This window comes from Musca domestica, unplaced genomic scaffold (genome assembly GCF_030504385.1).
Source record: "Musca domestica strain aabys unplaced genomic scaffold, Musca_domestica.polishedcontigs.V.1.1 76, whole genome shotgun sequence".
Lineage (NCBI taxonomy): Eukaryota > Metazoa > Arthropoda > Insecta > Diptera > Muscidae > Musca > Musca domestica.
Genome location: NW_026712396.1, coordinates 14,290 through 35,034, shown reverse-complemented (window position 1 = coordinate 35,034; position 20,745 = coordinate 14,290). Strand labels below are relative to the sequence as shown.

At 34.6% G+C, this 20,745-nt stretch overlaps 1 long non-coding RNA gene across 1 annotated transcript in view; it reads left to right on the top strand.

Annotated features, from left to right (window-relative positions):
* LOC105261769 (uncharacterized) overlaps nt 1-19,799 on the top strand; it is an 84,923-nt gene extending 65,124 nt beyond the window's left edge. Inside the window, exon 3 of the long non-coding RNA XR_891516.3 lies at nt 19,729-19,799. This is a non-coding gene — a long non-coding RNA (uncharacterized LOC105261769). The remainder of the gene's footprint in view (nt 1-19,728) is intronic.
* The last annotated feature ends 946 nt before the right edge of the window (nt 19,800-20,745 follow it).

Sequence of the window (20,745 nt, the reverse complement as noted above, 5' to 3'; positions counted from 1 at the left end):
TTGATCGAAACCCGCCTCACAATGACCGAAAAATGGCTCGTGAGCTGAACATATGGCAATATTCCATTCGGCAAATATTGAAAAATGAGCTCGGGGCAAAGCCATTGAAAATCAAAAAAGTGCGAGAACTTACACAGCAATAGAGAGAACAGAAAATAGACTTAAAATAGCTAAAGAGTTGCTTCGCTTGGACGAAAGTGATGAACTGCCGAATTTGGTTTTCTCCGATTAGAAAACATTCGTTGTCCAGCAGTTTGTAAACAAACAAAATGATCGTGTTTACTTGCCAAAGAGTTCAGCTGAAAATATGCACCTTCGGTTGGCCACCAGAACTCAAGCGCCAGCCATGGTAATAATGTGGGCCGCCCGCCATAACAGCCGATGGTCGCTCTCCGCTCGTAATAATCGACCGTGGCATCATAATCAATGCCGTATATTATCGCGAAAATATTCTGGAGGGTGTATTAAAGCCTTGGGCACGCAAACATTTTGGCCGCAGACCTTTGACATTCCAACAGGACTCAGCACCACCGCACCTAGCACGCTCCACCCGAGAATGGTTACAAAATGAGGTTCCTCGCTTCATTTCCAGCGCAAAATGGCCACCAAAATCTCCGGATACCAATCCGTTGGACTATTGTATCTGGAGTATTTTGGAAAGGAAGGTTGACACTACAAAATAATAAAGTGTCTATCACCTCTATCCCGGCGAAGCGCGGGAATGTTCCAAAATACCACAGAGCAACATTCGGACAGCGTGTGACGTTTTCATTGGGCGTTTGAAGGCCATAATTCGTGCCAAAGTTGGTCAATTCGAACAGATCTAAACCTATTCTAAAATTTGATTGAGTACCTTCCACCATTTGGAAAGAATTAGAAAATTTTCAAAAAAAAAAAAAAATAAATAAATAAAATCCATTGAATATTCTGTTAAAATCTTTAAAATACCTAATATCGGAAGGTGCCGATATATGGGGGGATATACGATATTGTGGACCTATATAAACAAATCCCTTTTAGGGGTTAAAGTACTCACAAGGAACTCCTTGTGTGGATTTTCAGACAATACCATTGGAAAATATAGCAAAAATCATCAAAATACCGAATATCAGGGGGCACCGTTATATGGGGCAGGTAAAGTGCTCATATAGAAACCCTTGTGTGGAATTTCAGACAATTCCATTATAAAATGTGGCTAAAATCATTAAAATACCAAATACAGAGAGGTACCGTTATATGGGGGATATACGATATCGTGGACCTATATGGACAGTTCTTTTTCAGGGACTAAAGTAATCATGAGGAACTCCTTGTGTGGAATTTCATACCATTCCATTAAAAATTTGGCTAGAATCATCAAAACGCCGAATATCGGGAGGTACAGTTATATGTGGGCCATATGATATCGTGAGCCTATATAGACAATTCTCTGCCAGGGGATAATGTAGGGTACTCCTTTTGTGGATTTTAAGAAAGTTCCATTGAAAAATGTGGCTAAAATCATCAAAATACCGAATATCGGAAATTACCTTAGATAGGGAATATACGATATCGTGGACCTTACGTGTGGTACCGTTATATATATGGGCTATAAGAAGACGTGATCCTACACAGACAATTTTCTGTTACAGGTTGAAGCACCAATAACGAATTTTAAATACGAAATTTTTAAACAATTCCCGTAAAAATATTGCTAAATCAGGCAAATAGCGAATATCGAGGGATACAGTTGCAGAGGGGCTATACGATATGGGGAACCTATATAGACAATTTTCTTCTAGTGGGGAAAGTACTAAGAAGGTACTCCTTGTGTGGATGTTCAGACAATTCCATTGAAAAACTAGGCTACTATCTTCAATATACCGAATATCGGGAGATACCGTTATATGGGGGATATACGATATCGTGGACCTATATGGACAGTTCTTTTTCAGGGACTAAAGTAATCACGAAGAACTCCTTGTGTGGAATTTCAGACGATTCCATTGAAAATTTGGCTGGAATCATCAAAACGCCGAATATCGGGAGGTACAGTTATTGGGGTGACATATGATATCGTGGACCTATATAGAAAATTCTCTTTTAAGGGGTAAAGTACTCACAAGGAACTCCTTGTGTGGAATTTCAGCTAATTCCATTAAAAAATGTGGCTGAAATAATCAAAATACCGAATATCGATGTGGGTACCGTTATATGGGGGCTATGCGATATCGTGGACCGATATAGCCCACCTTCGAACTTGACCTGCATGCAGACAAAAGACAGATTAATTAATTAATTTTGGCTCTAGCGTGATTACAGCAGACGGATGGACGGACAGGGCTAAATCGTCTTAGAATTTTACGCTGATCAAGGATATATATACTTTGTTGGGTCAAAAATTATTATTTCCATGAGTTACAGACGGAATGACGAACTTAATATACCCTTCATACGATGTATGGTGGAGGGTATAAAAAAATAAAATTTCTTGACGGGGATGAAATTATAATCATCCCGGTCCAGTCTTTTCTGCCAAGTATTTCATATTCCAAACCAACAGATACAAGTTTATGTGAAAATTGTTGAACAAATATTGAGCCTAGCAATAATGAAATATCTGTATTTTAATACTCTACTAAACACCTTATATTCTAATCACCTTTAACCTAACATCTAAATCACACACACACACACACACACACACATTTCCAACAAAGTACACCCTTAAGGGAATGTATGTATGCATTTCACATTGACACATACCAACATTACCAAACATCTGTAGATTTGTGATTTGCATGCATGCACTCACGTCATCGGTGTGTGTATGTGTGTGTGTGAATGCCACATTTTCAATCATCACACTTTTGGGATTATTTGCATGTGTACATGTGGGTGTAAGTACACCATTATACTCTGTGTTTGGTACATTTGAGTATTATATTATATTCCATGTTTGCCCAGGAACAAGTGTCAATTTTCAATGGACGTATATTTTACAATGCACTAAAGTATCGCCTCTAATACCCACCCTACTCTCTCTCTCACAGACAGATGCTACCAAATATTGTATTCATGACAGTCAAGCTATCTGAAGCGATGTTCTCCAAATAAAATGTTAAACCATGGTATTGCTACAATTCTATTGACTAAAGGAGATTTTTACTAACATCTGGTATACAGATTTGATTGAATACTAAGTGGATTTGAAATTCGATCAAATGCAGCAGGTGTAAAGAGCTTAGGGTGCAGATTTTGCTGAAGAATTTTAGCAAATTTTGGATTGATTCAATTGAAAATTAAATGATTATTGTAAAGCCATAATTATTATAATAAAATTTGCTATGGCATTTTTTTTATACCTTCTATCATAGTATGGAGGGTATATAAAGTTTGTCATTCCGTTTGTAACACCTCGAAATATACATTTTAGACCCCACAAAGTATATGTATTCTTGATCAGCATAAAATTCTATGTCGATTTAGCGATGTCCGTCCGTCTGTCCGTCGGTGGAAATCACTCTAGCTTCCAGACGAATTGAATAGATTGATAAAATTTTACTCAAATGTATATTATGTCTGCAGAATTTTTAGTATTGAAAATGGCCATTTAGGTCCTCGTTTTGGTATAGCCATCATATAACGATACCTCCCGATATTCAGTATTTTGATGATTTTAGCGAATTTATTCACCGGAATGGTTTCAAATTTTGTATTTGAAGTTCGTAATGGATGCTACAGCCTTAGAAGGAAAATTGTCTTTGCAGGTCTACGTCTTCGTATAGCCCCCATATAACGGTACCTCCCGACATTCGGTATTTTGGTGATTATTGCCACAATTTTCATCGGAATTTTTTGGTAATTTGGTATTTGAAGTTTGAAATTAATACTACAGCCTATGACAGAAAATTGTCTGTGCAGGTCCATGTCTTCGTATAGCCCCCAGATAATGGTACCTACCTATATTCGGTATTTTGATTATTTTAGCGAATTTATTCACCGGAATGGTTTCAAATTTCGTATTTGAAGTTCGTAATGGATACTACAGCCTAAGACAGAAAATTGTCTATGCATTTCCACGTCTTCGTATAGCTTCCATATAATGATATTTTGATGATTTTAACGACATTATTCACCGGAATTGTTTCAAATTCGTCCCAAATGGTGGAGGGTATTCAAAGTTTGCCCCGGCCGAACTTACAGTTTTTTTTACTTGTTAAAAAGGTCTTGATAAAAATGCAAGACAATGACTGTAGATCCCTTACAACGTATGTTTAAAAAAATATTTAATAATAAAAATATTTATTTATAAAAATATTTATTTCTTGAAAATCTATGATTATTGGTCTGTTATAAGTTCGGGTAAATTCTATAAGAAATCATAGTAGAGAGCATTTAATACGGCCAGACATATGACTTACCAAAATTAATGGTTTAGGTTACATGCCAGTACTCAGATAACATATTCAAAAAGTTCAAAAATTAAAAATAATAAATGGAAATATCAGATTTTCTATAAATGTATCAGACTTAATACATACAATGGCCAATTAATTTTACTCTTTCGTGGATCTCCCAAAAAAAATTAAAAATAACAAGTAAAATATAGCGGACCGAAGTATTCCATTTTCATACTTCGTCTAATACAGATAAAAATATTGGTATGTCCAAAATTTGTAGGAAATGTTATTCGAAATCATAAATTTCGATAAAGTACTTATTCATATCACACTTCTGGTTAAAATAAATATTTAGACATAGCCGGTTGTAAAGAATCGGCGACTTGTTTCGCAAGTTATGACAGATATTAGTATTGGAAATTGTAACCCTTTGTGGGTGAGGTACCGGAAGGGGTTGGCAGACATATATCATCTTCATAACAGATATTGCGTTAGCAAAAATATTTGGATGTGTGAAATTTGAAGAGGGTTGGATGTTTATTTCGTTTTCTTTGAGCGCTTTGTTTTTCAAAAATCTTGAACCCTATGTGAGAAGGAATTGGCGATTTGTACAATCTTTAAGACAAATCTTGTGCTGATGGAAATATTGAGATGTACCAAGTCTGAATGCGATCGGATGTTAATTTCAGGTTTTATGAGCTTCATGGATGTTCAAAATGTTAACCCTTTGTGAGGGAGGTACCACAAGGAGTGGGCCGATGTATCCATCTTCACACCAGACCTTAATAAAAATATTGTGATGTGTACAATTTGAGGAGAATTAGACGATTATATCAATCGGACTCTTCCATCACATTTTATAAGAGTTGTAATTATTCAAAATTTTGACCCTTAGTGGGGGAGGTACTGGATGGAGTGGACCGATATTGTCCATTTTCGCACCTGACCTAGCACTGCCGCAAATATTAGGATTTGCAAAGTTGGAGCAAAATTGGATTATAGTTTCTCTTTCTGTGCAAAAAATATTTTTTGAAAATTTCGAATTTTTGTCGGGAGGTACCAGAAGGAGTGAACCGATACATTCCATTTTCACACCAGACCTTGGGTTAATAAAATTATTGGGATATGTGAAAAAAATTATTGGGATATCGGACTCTTACATCACATTTTATAAGAGATGTAATTATTCAAAATGTTGACTCCTTGTAGGGGAGGTACTTAATAAAGTGGACCGATATTGTCCATTTTCGCACCTGACTCAGCACTGATAGAAATATTAGGATTTGCAAAGTTGGAGTAAAATTGGATTATACTTTCTATTTCTGTGCAGAATAATATGTTTTTTTGAAAATTTCGATCTTTTGTAGAGGAGCTACTAAAAGGAGTGGTCCGATATTGCCTATCTCCGAACTCGATCTAAGTTTGATAAAAATATTACGATGTACCCAGTTGGCACCAAATCGGATACTCCCTTCGACAGTTATCATGCGCACCAGCCAGCCAAACAGGCAGACAGAGAGACGGACGGACATCGCTCAATCGACTACAGATGTCCCGAAACGGATTTGGTCCAGAGAGACCTAGGGTCTAAAACCGTTATTTCTACTAGGTACTAGAAAATCCACGCCTTATTTGGTTGTTAAAAAAAAATATTTTTAAAAAATCCACGCCTTATTTGGTTGTTAAAAAAAAATATTTTTAAAAAATCCACGCCTTATTTGGTTGTTAAAAAAAAATATTTTTAAAAAATCCACGCCTTATTTGGTTGTTAAAAAAAATATTTTTAAAAAATCCACGCCTTATTTGGTTGTTAAAAAAAATATTTTTAAAAAATCCACGCCTTATTTGGTTGTTAAAAAAAAATATTTTTAAAAAATCCACGCCTTCTTTGGTGGTTGAAAAAATATTTTTAAAAAATCCACGCCTTCTTTGGTGGTTGAAAAAATATTTTTAAAAAATCCACGCCTTCTTTGGTGGTTGAAAAAATTTTTTTAAAAAATCCACGCCTTCTTTGGTGGTTGAAAAAATATTTTTAAAAAATCCACGCCTTCTTTGGTGGTTGAAAAAATATTTTTAAAAAATCCACGCCTTCTTTGGTGGTTGAAAAAATATTTTTAAAAAATCCACGCCTTCTTTGGTGGTTGAAAAAATATTTTTAAAAAATCCACGCCTTCTTTGGTTGTTGAAAAAATATTTTTAAAAAATCCACGCCTTCTTTGGTTGTTGAAAAAATATTTTTAAAAAATCCACGCCTTCTTTGGTTGTTGAAAAAATATTTTTAAAAAATCCACGCCTTCTTTGGTTGTTGAAAAAATATTTTTAAAAAATCCACGCCTTCTTTGGTTGTTGAAAAAATATTTTTAAAAAATCCACGCCTTCTTTGGTTGTTGAAAAAATATTTTTAAAAAATCCACGCCTTCTTTGGTTGTTGAAAAAATATTTTTAAAAAATCCACGCCTTCTTTGGTTGTTGAAAAAATATTTTTAAAAAATCCACGCCTTCTTTGGTTGTTGAAAAAATATTTTTAAAAAATCCACGCCTTCTTTGGTTGTTGAAAAAATATTTTTAAAAAATCCACGCCTTCTTTGGTTGTTGAAAAAATATTTTTAAAAAATCCACGCCTTCTTTGGTTGTTGAAAAAATATTTTTAAAAAATCCACGCCTTCTTTGGTTGTTGAAAAAATATTTTTAAAAAATCCACGCCTTCTTTGGTTGTTGAAAAAATATTTTTAAAAAATCCACGCCTTCTTTGGTTGTTGAAAAAATATTTTTAAAAAATCCACGCCTTCTTTGGTTGTTGAAAAAATATTTTTAAAAAATCCACGCCTTCTTTGGTTGTTGAAAAAATATTTTTAAAAAATCCACGCCTTCTTTGGTTGTTGAAAAAATATTTTAAAAAATCCACGCCTTCTTTGGTTGTTGAAAAAATATTTTTAAAAAATCCACGCCTTCTTTGGTTGTTGAAAAAATATTTTTAAAAAATCCACGCCTTCTTTGGTTGTTGAAAAAATATTTTTAAAAAATCCACGCCTTCTTTGGTTGTTGAAAAAATATTTTTAAAAAATCCACGCCTTCTTTGGTTGTTGAAAAAATATTTTTAAAAAATCCACGCCTTCTTTGGTTGTTGAAAAAATATTTTTAAAAAATCCACGCCTTCTTTGGTGGTTGAAAAAATATTTTTCCACGTCTCTGTTGGTTGAAAAAAAAAATATTTTTAAAACATTTAGGTCTTTGAAAAAAATATTTTTAAAATATCAATATCTCTTTTCATCCTTGGAAAAAAAACTCCGTCTAGATTTGAGTCCTTGAGAATATATTTTTAAAAATATACGTCTCTTTCAACCTTGGACAGTTTAAAAAAACCTTAGTCTCTTTTTTGGACCTTGAAAAAAATATTTTTAAAAAATACAGGTCTCTGTTTGTGTTTTAAAAAATAATCCACATCCTTTGTAAAATCCACATTTATTTAAATTATTTCCTTATTAAGCAAGTCAACAAAATTCCCAGAATTTTAATTACCATTTTACAATATGAAAAGAATTGTTGCTCCAGATTTACATTCCATAACTAATTTGAATTCAATTCCAGGGATTTATGACAATAAAAACCTGATCCACAACAACCAGCCATATGGCTGAGGGCATAAAAATAAATCAACAAGTTCCCTTTGGAGACTCGCCTAAAGTTTAACATATTTCACCAAAAAAGAAGATTTGAAAAAAGGGGAAATCTCTCAAAACGATTCGTCACGTATCTTCTACTTTCATAATTTGCTCAGTTTTTTCTGTAATTTTTTTTTGTGTTACTCAGTGCTGCTAATTACTCATCTAAGTCCCAACAAATTTGGCGTCTCCAAAAATTGATCAGAACAAGGAACCCAACCGGAAATTCAGGAATAGTATTCCTGAAATAAAAAAAAATCCGTATTGACCACTTATACATATTTCAAGCATATTGGTATGGGTTGTTTGGTTTACCTGCACTCACACTATTACATTCGATGAGCGTGAGAATTTTGCTCAACGTAAGTGATGACTTGCCAATATTTGATCTCTGATATATTGTTGATAATGTTGTTGTTCTTGTTGTTTATAAAACCATTTTAATTTGTATATTATTTCATACAACACTCCTATATAGATGATGGTCCGAACGGAGCAATTAACTTGCCCATGTAAATGCTGTTCTCTTTTGGATTTCTCATCAATCGAGTAATTAATTATTTAAACAAATTATTATTGTTGCTGTTGTTGTCTTAATATTGCCTTTAATCGCTAGGCAATAGTCAATGTTATCGGCTACATTGTTAATTATGGGATACTTGTTCGTACATTATTCGGCTGTCTGTCTGCTTGTCTGCGTGTCTGTCTGTCTGGAATTGTGTGGCGAATGCCATGAAAGAAATTTCTGCTTCTGGTTTTGAGTTGGATTTTATTTTTTATTTTTTTGTGTATTTTTTTGCCATGATTTTGTGTGGGCTTGCCTGATTAAGTTGAAAAGCCAAATATATCTCTCGGGAGAGGGGTGGGGCGAGTGACTCAATGAATGCTGTTTGCTCGCCTGCTGCCTGTGAACATAGATATGTTTGTTTATGCTTATGTTGCTGTTGATGTTCGTGCTTATTTGTAAACATCATTTTACAATTAGTTAACCAAGGAATTTTTGTTGTTTGTTTTGTAGAAGCAGCATCAACACACGCACACACACACAGAGACACACAATAAGACAGACCGCTTAAGATGAGCTAAAAATTTGAATGGATTTTTTTATACCCTCCACCATAGTATGGAGGGTATATTAAGTTTGTCATTCCGTTTTGTAACACGTCGAAATATACATTTTAGACCCCACAAAGTAAATATATTCTTGATCATCATAAAATTCTATGTCGATTTAGCAATGTCCGTCCGTCTGTGGAAATCACTCTAGCTTCCGAACAAATTAAAGTAGATTGATAAAATTTTACTCAAATGTGTATTATGTCTGCAGGACTGGTATTGAAAATGGGACATGTGGGTTCACGTCTTCGTATAGCCCCCATATAATGTTACCTACCGATATTTGGTATTTTGATGATTTTAATAACATTATTCAGCGGAATTGTTTTGAATTTGGTATTTGAAGTTCGTAATGGATACTATAGCCTTAGACAAAAAATTGTCTGTGCAGGTCCACGTATGGCTCCAGTATAACGGTACCTCCAGATATTCGGTATTTTGATGATTTTAGCGAATTTATTCATCGGAATTGTTTCAAATTTGGTATTTGAAATTCGCAACGAATACTACAACTTAAGAAAGACATTTGTCTGTGCAGTTCCACGTCTTCGTATAGCCCCCATATAAGGGTATCTCCCGATATTCGGTATTTTGATGATTTTAGCGACATGATTCACCGGAATTGTTTCAAATTTGGTATTTGAAGTTCGTAATAGATACTTCAGCCTAAGACAGAAATTTGTTTGTGCAGGTCCACATCTTCGTATAGCCCCATATAAGGGTACCTCCCAATATTCTGTATTTTGATGATTTTAGCGACATTATTTACCAGAATTGTTTCAAATTTGGCGTTTGAAGTTCGCAACGAATACTATAGCTTAAGAAATCTGTCTGTGCAGGTTCACGTCTTCGTATAGCCCCCATATAATGGTATCTCCCGATATTCGGTATTTTGATGATTTTAGCGACATTATTTACCGGAATTGTTTCAAATTTCGCATTTGAAGTTCGTAATGGATACTACAGCCTATGAAAGAAAATTGTCTATGCGGGTCTACGTCTTCGTATAGCCCCCATATAAGGGTATCTCCCGATATTCGGTATTTTGATTATTTTAGCAACAGTATTCTACGGAATTGTTTCAAATTTGGTTTATGAAGTTCGCAATGAATACTACGAAAAATTGTCTGTGCAGATCCACGTCTTCGTATAGCACCCATATAATAGTACATGCAGATATTCGGTATTTTGGTGACTTTAGCTTCATTATTTACCGATTTTTTTTCTAAGTTTCTCATTTGAATAGAGTAATGTCGTCGTATTGACTCTTATATCAGCTACATTCGGTATTTCTAAGATTTTAAGAGAATTTTTAATGGATTTCATTTTTTTTTTTTTTTTTTTTTTTTTTTTTGAAAATTGCCAAATTTGTACCAAATGGTGGAGGGTATTCAAGGTTCGGCCTGGCCGAACTTACAGCTTTTTTACTTGTTATCTATTTTAATGATGCTTTTTGTTTCGTTTTTTCTTTTTTTTATTGGCAAAGAAATGTGAAAAGTTTTTTATTGTTATTTGATTTTTTGAAATTTATGATTTTATGGCAGTGATTGTTTTGCAATTAAGGGGTTTTGCTTTTCTTCTTTTTTTTGTTAATTTTTGCATAAAATGCTTTTTAATGACTCTAAGGCTTAGACAAAAGAAATTTCGCTAATAAATTTGGCAATAAATCAATTGGAAATTAGGTTGGACCATAATTAGCCGAATAAATTGGAAGTGATTGCTATTTTGTTGAAGCACGTGCAAGCCTTGAAAGAACTTAAAAAGAAAGACGTGTGTAGCATATAGTAGATTTGGGGTTTGGCGGGAGTTATCGTACGCACCAGCCAGCCAGACAGATAGCTAGACGAACGGACATCGCTAGATCGACTCCAAATGTTCTGAAACGGATATGGTCCAAAGAGACTTAGGGTCTAAAACCGTTATTTCGACTAGGCTCGTTTTGACCGTATCAAATGATATATGTTTAAACAAACAATAACAACAGTATAAAAAAATTATGGCGTTTGACTTTGTTGCCGTTTTTATACCCTCAGCCATGTGGCTACAGAGAGTATATATCATTTGATACGGCCAAAATGTGTCTCATCGAAACAGCTATTTTAGATCCTAGGTCTCTTTTAACCAAATCCATTTATGAACATTTGGAGTCGATCTAGGTGTGTCCGTCCGTCTGTCTGTCTGGCTGGCTGGTGCGTACGATAACCCACGAAGGGAGTCTCCGATTTGGTCCAAAGTCAGTACATTATCATATTATTGTTAAACTTAGCGCGAGTTCGGAGATAGGCAATATAGGTCCACTCCTTCTGGTACCTCCCCCCACAAAAGTTCACAGGCAATAATTTACCTCATAGAACCAGAAAGTATCATTCAATTCTTTTCAAATTTTGCAAATCCTAATTATACCATAAATCTCATAGTGGGAAGGGTATTATGTCTTTGTGCATTTGTTTGTAACATGGAGAAGGAAGCGAAATAGAGCCATAGTTACTTTTGAAGATCTTCAAAGAATCACATTCTGAGTCGATTTATGCATGTCGGTCCGTCTACCCGTCCGTCTGTCCATGTGTTTTTGTAGACGAAATGCAGGACGCATATATTATCCGATTTAGATGAAAATTTCAGAACTCTATTGAAATTGCGAAGAATTGGCCTTAATTTCGATATAGCTACCATATATATTTTCAACTGATTTCAGGTTTATTGTGCACCAAATGACCAATATCAGTCCAAATGACATGAATTTTGGCATATCCAACAGAATTCGGTCTAGAAGCAAGTGCATAAAATTTGGTGAAAATCAGTTAAGATATAGCTATAGTCTATGGTACCAGATATCAGATACAGCCCAGAAATACCCCTGTAAAATTTGAGATCGGATCAGATTTGGTATCAATCATTTATATCTATTTTTTTTGTACTTAAATGGCCAATATAAGCCCAAATGAACAGAATCTTGGCAATTTTGACTGAAATCGTGCTAGAAACGATTACTTTAAAATTTGGTGAAAATCAGTTCAGATATAGTTTTGGCTCCCAAATATATATGTTTCATTCGATTTGGTGTTGATGTCCTTCACATGCGTAACACGCACTCCACATAAACTATATTTGGTACCAGATATCACATACAGCCCAGAAATACCTCTGTCAAATTTTATTGAGGTTGGATCAGTTTTGGGCGTAGGTCCCACATATATCTTTATCCGATTTCATGTTTTTTTTTTGTGCACCAAATGGCTAATATCAGCCCAAATGAAATGAATCTTAGCAATTCCGACAAAATTCGTCCCAGAAAAATATCTTTAAATTTGGTGATAATCGGTTCAGATATAGCTATAGCTCCCATATATATGTTTCATCTGATTTGGTATTTAAGTCCCTTACATGCTTAATAGGCTTTTACCAACAATGATATTTGATACCGAACATCAGATATAGCTCGAAAATATTGTTTTATAGAACTTCGATATACATCCGATTTTACGGTTTTTGTCCACCATATGTGCAAAATCAGCCCAAATTGGATAGATGTTTTCATATTTAACCGAATTTTTCCATTTGGTGAAACTCTGTCCGGTATATTTATTGCTCCAATAAATATTTTTATACCCTCCAGCATACATAGTATGGAGGGCTGATTAAGTTCGTCGTTTCTGTAAATAACTCATCGAAATAATAATTTTAGACCCAAAAAAAGTACATATATTCTTGATCCTGTCCGTCCGTCTATTCGTCTGTTGTAATCACGCTAGAGTCAAAACGAATAAAGATATTAAGCTAAAATTTTGCACCGATCTGTATTTTGTGTGCATACAGATCAAGTTGGGAGATGGGCTATATCGCTCCACCATTTCGTGTAGCCCCCATATTCGGTTCTTTAATGATTTTATCCACACTTTTTAATGGAATTGTCTGAAAATCTGCAAAAGGAGTTATTTCTGAGTACTTAATCCCCTGGAAGAGAATTGTTTATATAGGTCCACAATATCGTATATTCCCCATATTGTTGCACCTTCTGATATTCGGTATTTTTGTGATGTAACCCACATTTTTCAATGGAATTGTCTGAATTGTCTATATAGGTTTACGATATCGTATTGCCCCCTTAAAACGGTACCCCCCGATATTCGGTATTTTGATGATTGTAGCCAAATTTTTTCAATAAAATTGTCTGAAAATCCACAGAAGGATTTCTTTCTGAGTACTTCATCGCCTATCTGTATAGATCCAAGATATCTTATATCCCAAATATAACGGTACCTCCCTATATTCGGTATTTTAGTGATTTTAGCAACATTTTTCAATGGAATGGTCTAAAAATCCACACTAGAAGTTCTTTACAAGCACTTCACTCCCTGGAAGAGAAATATCTATATAGGTCCACGATACAATGGTACCCCCCGATATTCGATATTTTGATTTTTTTTATTTTAGGGATGTTATTTACCGGAGTTGTTTGAAATTTCGTACCTAGAATTCATAATGTGTACTATAGCCTATGACAAAAAATTGCTTATGCAGGCCCACGTATTCGTATAGCCTCTATGTAATGGTATATCCCAATATTCGGTATTTTGATGATTTTCAGCGACATTATTCACCGAAGATGCTTCAAATTTCGTATTTAAAGTTCGTTATGGGAACTACCGTTTTTGACAGAAAATTGTGTATGCAGGTTCGCGCCCTATGTATCAGTACCTCCCTATATTCGGTTTTTGATGATTTTAGTTACATTATTCTCTGGATTTTTTTCACATTTCGTATTTGAATATTGTAATGACGTATGACAAAATACGCCTATGCAGGTCCACGTCTTCGTATACACCCCAATATAACGGCTGTATTCGGTATTTTTAAGATTGTAACAGAATTTTTGGCGAATGTTTTTTTTTTTTTTTTTTTGAAAATTTATTCTAAATGGTGGAGGGTATTCAAAGTGCAGCCCGACTGAACTTACTGTTTTTTTACTTGTTCACATTCAGCCGAATTTTTCCTTTTTGGTGTAATGCGGCTACGATATATATTTTTAATGCAATCCTTCTCGAAGTCATATCATGCACTCGATAGCACTGAGAGGTACTAATGAAAAACAAGTAAAAAAACATTAAGTTCGGCCGGGCCAAACTTTTAATACCCTCCACCTTAGGGTAAAGGAAACATTAGAGCCTATATACCAATTTTTAGACATATTCATGGGAAAATGTGCCAATAATCATCAAAATACCGAATATCGGGAAATACGGCTATATGGGGCTATACAAAAACGTGGACCTATACATACAGTGTTTCGCCAAAAGAGCTAGAACCCATTAAGACCAACAAATACCAATTTCTAGAAAAATACGAGAAGAAATGTGGCAAAAACCATTAAAATACCGAAGAACGGGAGGTACCGTTATATGGGGGCTATACGAAATAGTGGACCTGTAAAAGCAATGTTTCGCCAAAGGAGCTGGAACCTATTATGACCTACAAATACCCATTTTCAGAAATTCCGTGAAAAATGTGACAAAAATCATCAAAATACCGAATATCGGGGGGTACCTTTATATGGGGGCTATACCAAAGCGTGGACCTATACATGTAATGTCTCGCCACACGAACTTGGACCCATTATGATCTACAAATACCAATTTTCAGACAAATCCGTGAAAAAATGTGGCATAAATCATCAAAATACCGAATATCGGGAGGTACCGTTATATGGGGAATGTAGCAAAACGTGGACCTATACATACATTGTTTCGCCAAACGAACTAGGTCCCATTATGACCTACAACTACCAATTTTTCGAGAAATCCTTGATAAAATGTGGCAAAAACCATCAAAATACCGAATATCGGGAGGTACCGTTATATGGGGACTATACCAAAACGTGGACCGATATACCTCATTTTCAATACCAACCATCCTAGACACGATAAAAATTGCCCTGCTAAGTTTTCGCTCTATGTCAAATAATGTGGGCTGTATCGTGATTTCAACAGAGAGACAGAAAGACGGACAGACAGACAGGCAGACAGACAGACGGACATCGTTATATCGACTTAGAATTTTATGCTGATTATGAATATATATACATTATGGTGTCGAATAATTAGACAAACGGAATGACAAAGTTACTATACCCTCCTTTCCAATGTGGATGGTATAATGAAAATCAATTCAGAGTTGGATGTACCTCCCATATATTTGTTCCCTCTGATTCCAAATTATAACAGCTCTAAAGCCACAATACGAATTCAAAAAAGTTTCATAGTTGGTGTGACCTATGTCACCCGATTTTAGACTTTTCTTTACTGGTTTTAGTTCTACTTTCATACTCTTCGGGATGTTTCCTGTAATTATTGAAATAAATAGGTCGCAAAGTGTTCTAATTTTTAAAATTTTACAAAAATTAAATTCAAAAATGTTTCTGTAAATGTTTTAAAAAAATTCACCTTTTCATTCAACATTCGCAACATAAAATACCTTCTCTTGGAGGATAACATATCCCAGATTTTTTTTTTTTTTTTTTTTTTTGAAGTCCGTTCGGCTTAACATAACCTTAAACTTCATTTTTAAGCCATCGGCAAAATTCATTTAATAATAACTTATTATTTTCTCATTCGAAATATGAAACAATATCCTCATATTTAAAATGGCCTGCATAAAATATTCCCCCCCTCAAATAATTTATTAAATTTGAATTCAATTCAATAAATAAATTGTTAAACCAACAATAACAATTCGTTTCACCAAAATAAAGTTAAACAAACTTTCAATTTCCCATTCATTTCAATCACAAAAACTCCAATTTTCATAAAACCCAAAAGGCAACACCACTCCAGACCCAATATTTATGTTTGACAGTCGATGTTATTGCTGCCATATTTTTTTTTCGATTCTGCCAAAAGTGAAAGTCCTCTTTAGTTGATTTCATTAAAGTTTTTGTTGGACGAATTAAAAGCCAAACATCGAACAATCACTTAAAAACGCATCAATACATTGTGAGTATGTGTGTGTATCGCGGCATGTGTTTGTGCGGAACAAATCGACCTCCTGCTAATTTGTCACAAAATGTTAATTAAAAAGCATTCACAAACTGTGTAAATTTACTTTTCGGCAATCGACAATCCACTCAATTTATGCTTTATTGAATGAAGGTTGGAAAGGCAAATCAAAGCGAAAAAAATGGGGTGAAGTTTACAAAGGTATTTAACGATCGGAAAATGGGTAGCAAAAACATGTTGGATGATATGTTGCTGGTGACACAATAAATACAAAAAGGGGAAAAAACTTTCAAAAAATGATTCCATGTGATTAAAGTGGCACAGTGGAGGAAGAGAGGGAAAAATCTGGAGGATGTACCTAACAACGGTCTGTAGTGTTACAACTTCACATTCATATCACAACTCGGAAGACGTTTCAAAGGTATTCTCACGATATCGACCGTTCAAGAGTCTTTTATAGATGAAGGGCTTTCAAAGGTTACTAAAGACGAGAGATTACACTGTACGACAAAAATATTTTTTTATACCCTACACCACTAGGTGGTCAGGGTATTATGTCTATGTGCATTTGTTTGTAACAGGCAAAAGGAAACGATATAGACCCATAGTTCCTTTTGATGATCTGCATAGAATCACATTCTGAGTCGAGTTATGCATGTCCGTCCGTCCATTTGTCCGTCCTTCTCTCCATGTATTTTTGTAAACAAACTACAGTTCGCATTTATTGCCTTATCCAGATGAAATTTTGCACAAATCATTTGTTTGGCCCAAGGCCGAACCCTCTTGGATATTGGAAATTGGGGATAATCGGTAACAATTTAGATATAGCTTCCATATATATCTTCGTCCGATTTACTTTATATTGTGCACCAAACGTGTAATATCAGCCCGGATAAAAAGGATAATATCGTTGCACAACATAAAGTTAGGGTTAGGTTAGGTTGAAAAGAGGGGCGAAGCAATTCGCCGCATGCCCTGTTGGACATACACTTAAGCCAGTATAGGCCTGTTGTGCGTTTTAGACTAAGGGATTTTTGAAGATGGCGGGCAGCTTACGGTCTGTTGTATTTAAAAATTCAGTTGCCTTTATAAAATTTCTCAACTGTCTTATATCATTTACCATGGTCTGATTAAGGTCTGGTATGGAGTCGTTCCCTGAGAATTGAGATCTGAAATTTGTAAACGCTGGGCATTGGCAGAGAAAATTTTCCAATGTTTCGTGTCATCTTCCCCACATGTCCTGCATATGCTGGACATCCTATCTTGTACAGATGAGCTTGTAGGCTCAGGTAGGCCCCGTAAGAATGTGAGGTAACACTGATCTCTTTTTTACTTAGTAATGAAAGGTTTTTCGTTTTTATCTCATCGGGACAACATAAAGTACTTCCCCCACAAATGGTCAAAATTTTGTATAATTAGAACTCTTATAAAATGCGATTCTTCAAATTTTACATATCCCACCTGGTCTGGTGTTAAGATGATCCACTTTTTCTGGTACCTCCCCACAAAGGCTAAAAATTTTGAATATCCATGAAGCTCATAAAACGCGAAATTAATATACGATTCCATTCAGGCTTTGTACATCTCAATATTTCTATAGACACAAGACCTTTAAAAAAATTGGAAGAGATCAGACAATTCCCTCTGGTGCCTCCCCCTCAAAGGGTAGAAGTTTTGAATAACCAAAATGGATCATATAATCCGAAATAAGCATCCAGTTCTCTTCATATTTTGTGTTGTGAAAATTAAATATATACCGTTCTACACTGTATTTTACCTCCCCCACAAAGGGTCAAAATTTTGAACATACACGGAGCTAATAAAGTGGGAAATTTTCTTCCAATTCCATTCAAACTTGGTACATCTCAATATTTTCATCAACACAAGATCTGTTATAAAGATGGTAGAGATCAGACCATTCCTTATGGTACCCCCACAGAGGTTAAAATCTTGATTAACCCAACGATTGTAAAACCCAAAATAAGCATCAGGTTCGCTTCGTATTTCACACATCACATTATTTCTACTAACACAATATCTGCTGTGAAGATGGGGTATATCGGTCCACTCCTTCTGGTACATACTCCCAGAGGGTCAAAATTTTGAATATCCATGAAGCTCATAAAACTCGAAATTAAAATCCGATTCCATTCAGACTTGGCATATCTTAATATTTCCGTCAACACAAGCTCTGTTATAAAGAAGGTAGTGATCGGAACGTTTCTTCTGGTTCCTTCCCCACATAGGGTTCAAGATTTTGAAAAACAAACACTCAAAGAAAGCGAATTAAGCATCCGATTCTTATCAAAATTCACACATGCAAAAATTTTTGTTATCGCAACCCCTTCTGGTACCTCACCCATAAAGGGTCACAATTTCCAATACTTGTATCTGTCATAACTTGTGAAACAAGTCAGCGATTCTTTACAATTTGCTATACCTAAATATTTCTCTCAACCAGAAACCTGAGATGAATATGTAATTTATCGGAATTTATGATTTTGCATAAAATTGAATATAAATGTTCGATTTCCTTCAATTTTTGCACATACCAATATTTTTATCTGTATTAGATGAAGTATGAAAATGAAATACTTCGATCCGCTATATCTGTTACGCATTTTTCCACATTTTCCAAAAATTTGCCCATATCTCATATAAAGTACAGGAAGTTGACGATATAGTCCAAATTTCGCACATTGTAATATTTATATCAGTCTTAGGTCATATAAGAATTGGTCAGTATTGGCCAACTGCTTCGGAACCTCCCCCATAAAGGGTCAACACTGTGAATAATGATAATTCAAGGCTGAGGGTAAACATCTGTCAAAAACCCCGACTGATACTATTTATATGTTTTTGGACATGGTGGCAAATTATTTAGGGGTTGGATAAAATTCTGAAAATGTTCCTAATTTTGTAGTCACAATACAGGATAAAAACCTTAGCAGTTTGGATGGACATCGGTTAATAGCGGATAAAATGGACCACAATTTTGTGTGGATTTTTTCAATTTCTGCCAATTTCTACCTCATTTACTTTTCTTATTTCCTTCACTCCAACCCCAAAATAAATTTATTTTAAAAATCTGCACCACAGAGTAACAATCAACTTCAGTAATTTCGTTAAAATTAAAACAATTTTCGATAACCACTACCGGACACTTCTGTGGCGGCCAGGTAGAGGTATGTTGATGAGCATTCGTCGTCGGCAAAAATTCTTGCAAATTTTTGTGGCTACTAACCACAACAACAAATCCACCAACTGCAGAGGAGAGAAATAAAATGTAAACATTTCCTGTGACATGAAACAGTTGTGCCGAAATGTTTGCAAACAAAATAAACGACAAATGACAGCTAAAACAACAACAGCAGCAACACAATGTGGCCAACATTTTTGGGCCCGAGTTTTGCAACGTTTGTGGGAGCCAAAATATTGCACAGAGTGAGTGGGGGATGCGAGGGGGTGGGGGAGTACAAATGCAATTAACAATTTATGTGGCGTATAATAAATTCTTTAAAAGCAGATTAATGGATAAAGATTGTTAACTAACACGAAATATGTTTTTATTTACAGATATTCAAAGAATTCACGAACAATATGGCTAAAGACCGGATAGAAAGGAGAGTTGCAAGGAACACACCAAGAAATTAGGTGAAGGGGTAAGTTGAAGAAAATAATTAAACTATTTCTAAATAAAATAAATCTGATTTAGTAAAGTTCCTCTAAGATCTGAAATTTTGAGAAAATCATGAAGAGAAAATCTATGAGAAAATACTAAGAGATTTTCGATTAAGAAAATCTATGCGATCTTCTATTGAGAAATTCCTATGAGATTTCTGAAGGAAAATCAATGAGATTTTCTATGAGAAAATCGATGAGATTTTCTATGAAAAAATCTATGAGATTTTCTATGAAAAAATCTATGAGTTTTTTTATGAGATTTTCAATGAGAAAATCTGAGAGATTTTCCATGAGAAAATCTGAGAGATTTTCTATTGAGAAAATCTGAGAGATTTTCTATTGAGAAAATCTGAGAGATTTCCTATTGAGAAAATCTGAGAGATTTTTTATTGAGAAAATCTGAGAGATTTTCTATTGAGAAAATCTGAGAGATTTTCTATTGAGAAAATCTGAGAGATTTTCTATTGAGAAAATCTGAGAGATTTTCTATTGAGAAAATCTGAGAGATTTTCTATTGAGAAAATCTGAGAGATTTTCTATTGAGAAAATCTGAGAGATTTTCTATTGAGAAAATCTGAGAGATTTTCAATAAGAAAATCTATTAGATTTTCTTTAACTTCTTTTTTTAGAATATCTTCTGAAATGAAATACCAATTAGTTCAGATAAAAAACTGCAACAAAGTCAAGCGCCATATTTTTTAATTTTTTTTATTTTTATTGAATGAAAGCAAAACAAGTTAAAAAGTATCAGTCGGTAATGCCGCCAGAGATATACCCTCAGCCTATGTTCGATTATTTAAATATATTTTGACTAGTGTTAAGGTTATTAAAACGTTTGACCCTCTATGGAGCAGATCCCGAAGGAATGGACCAATATTGTCCATTTCCTATCGGACCCAAAATATGATA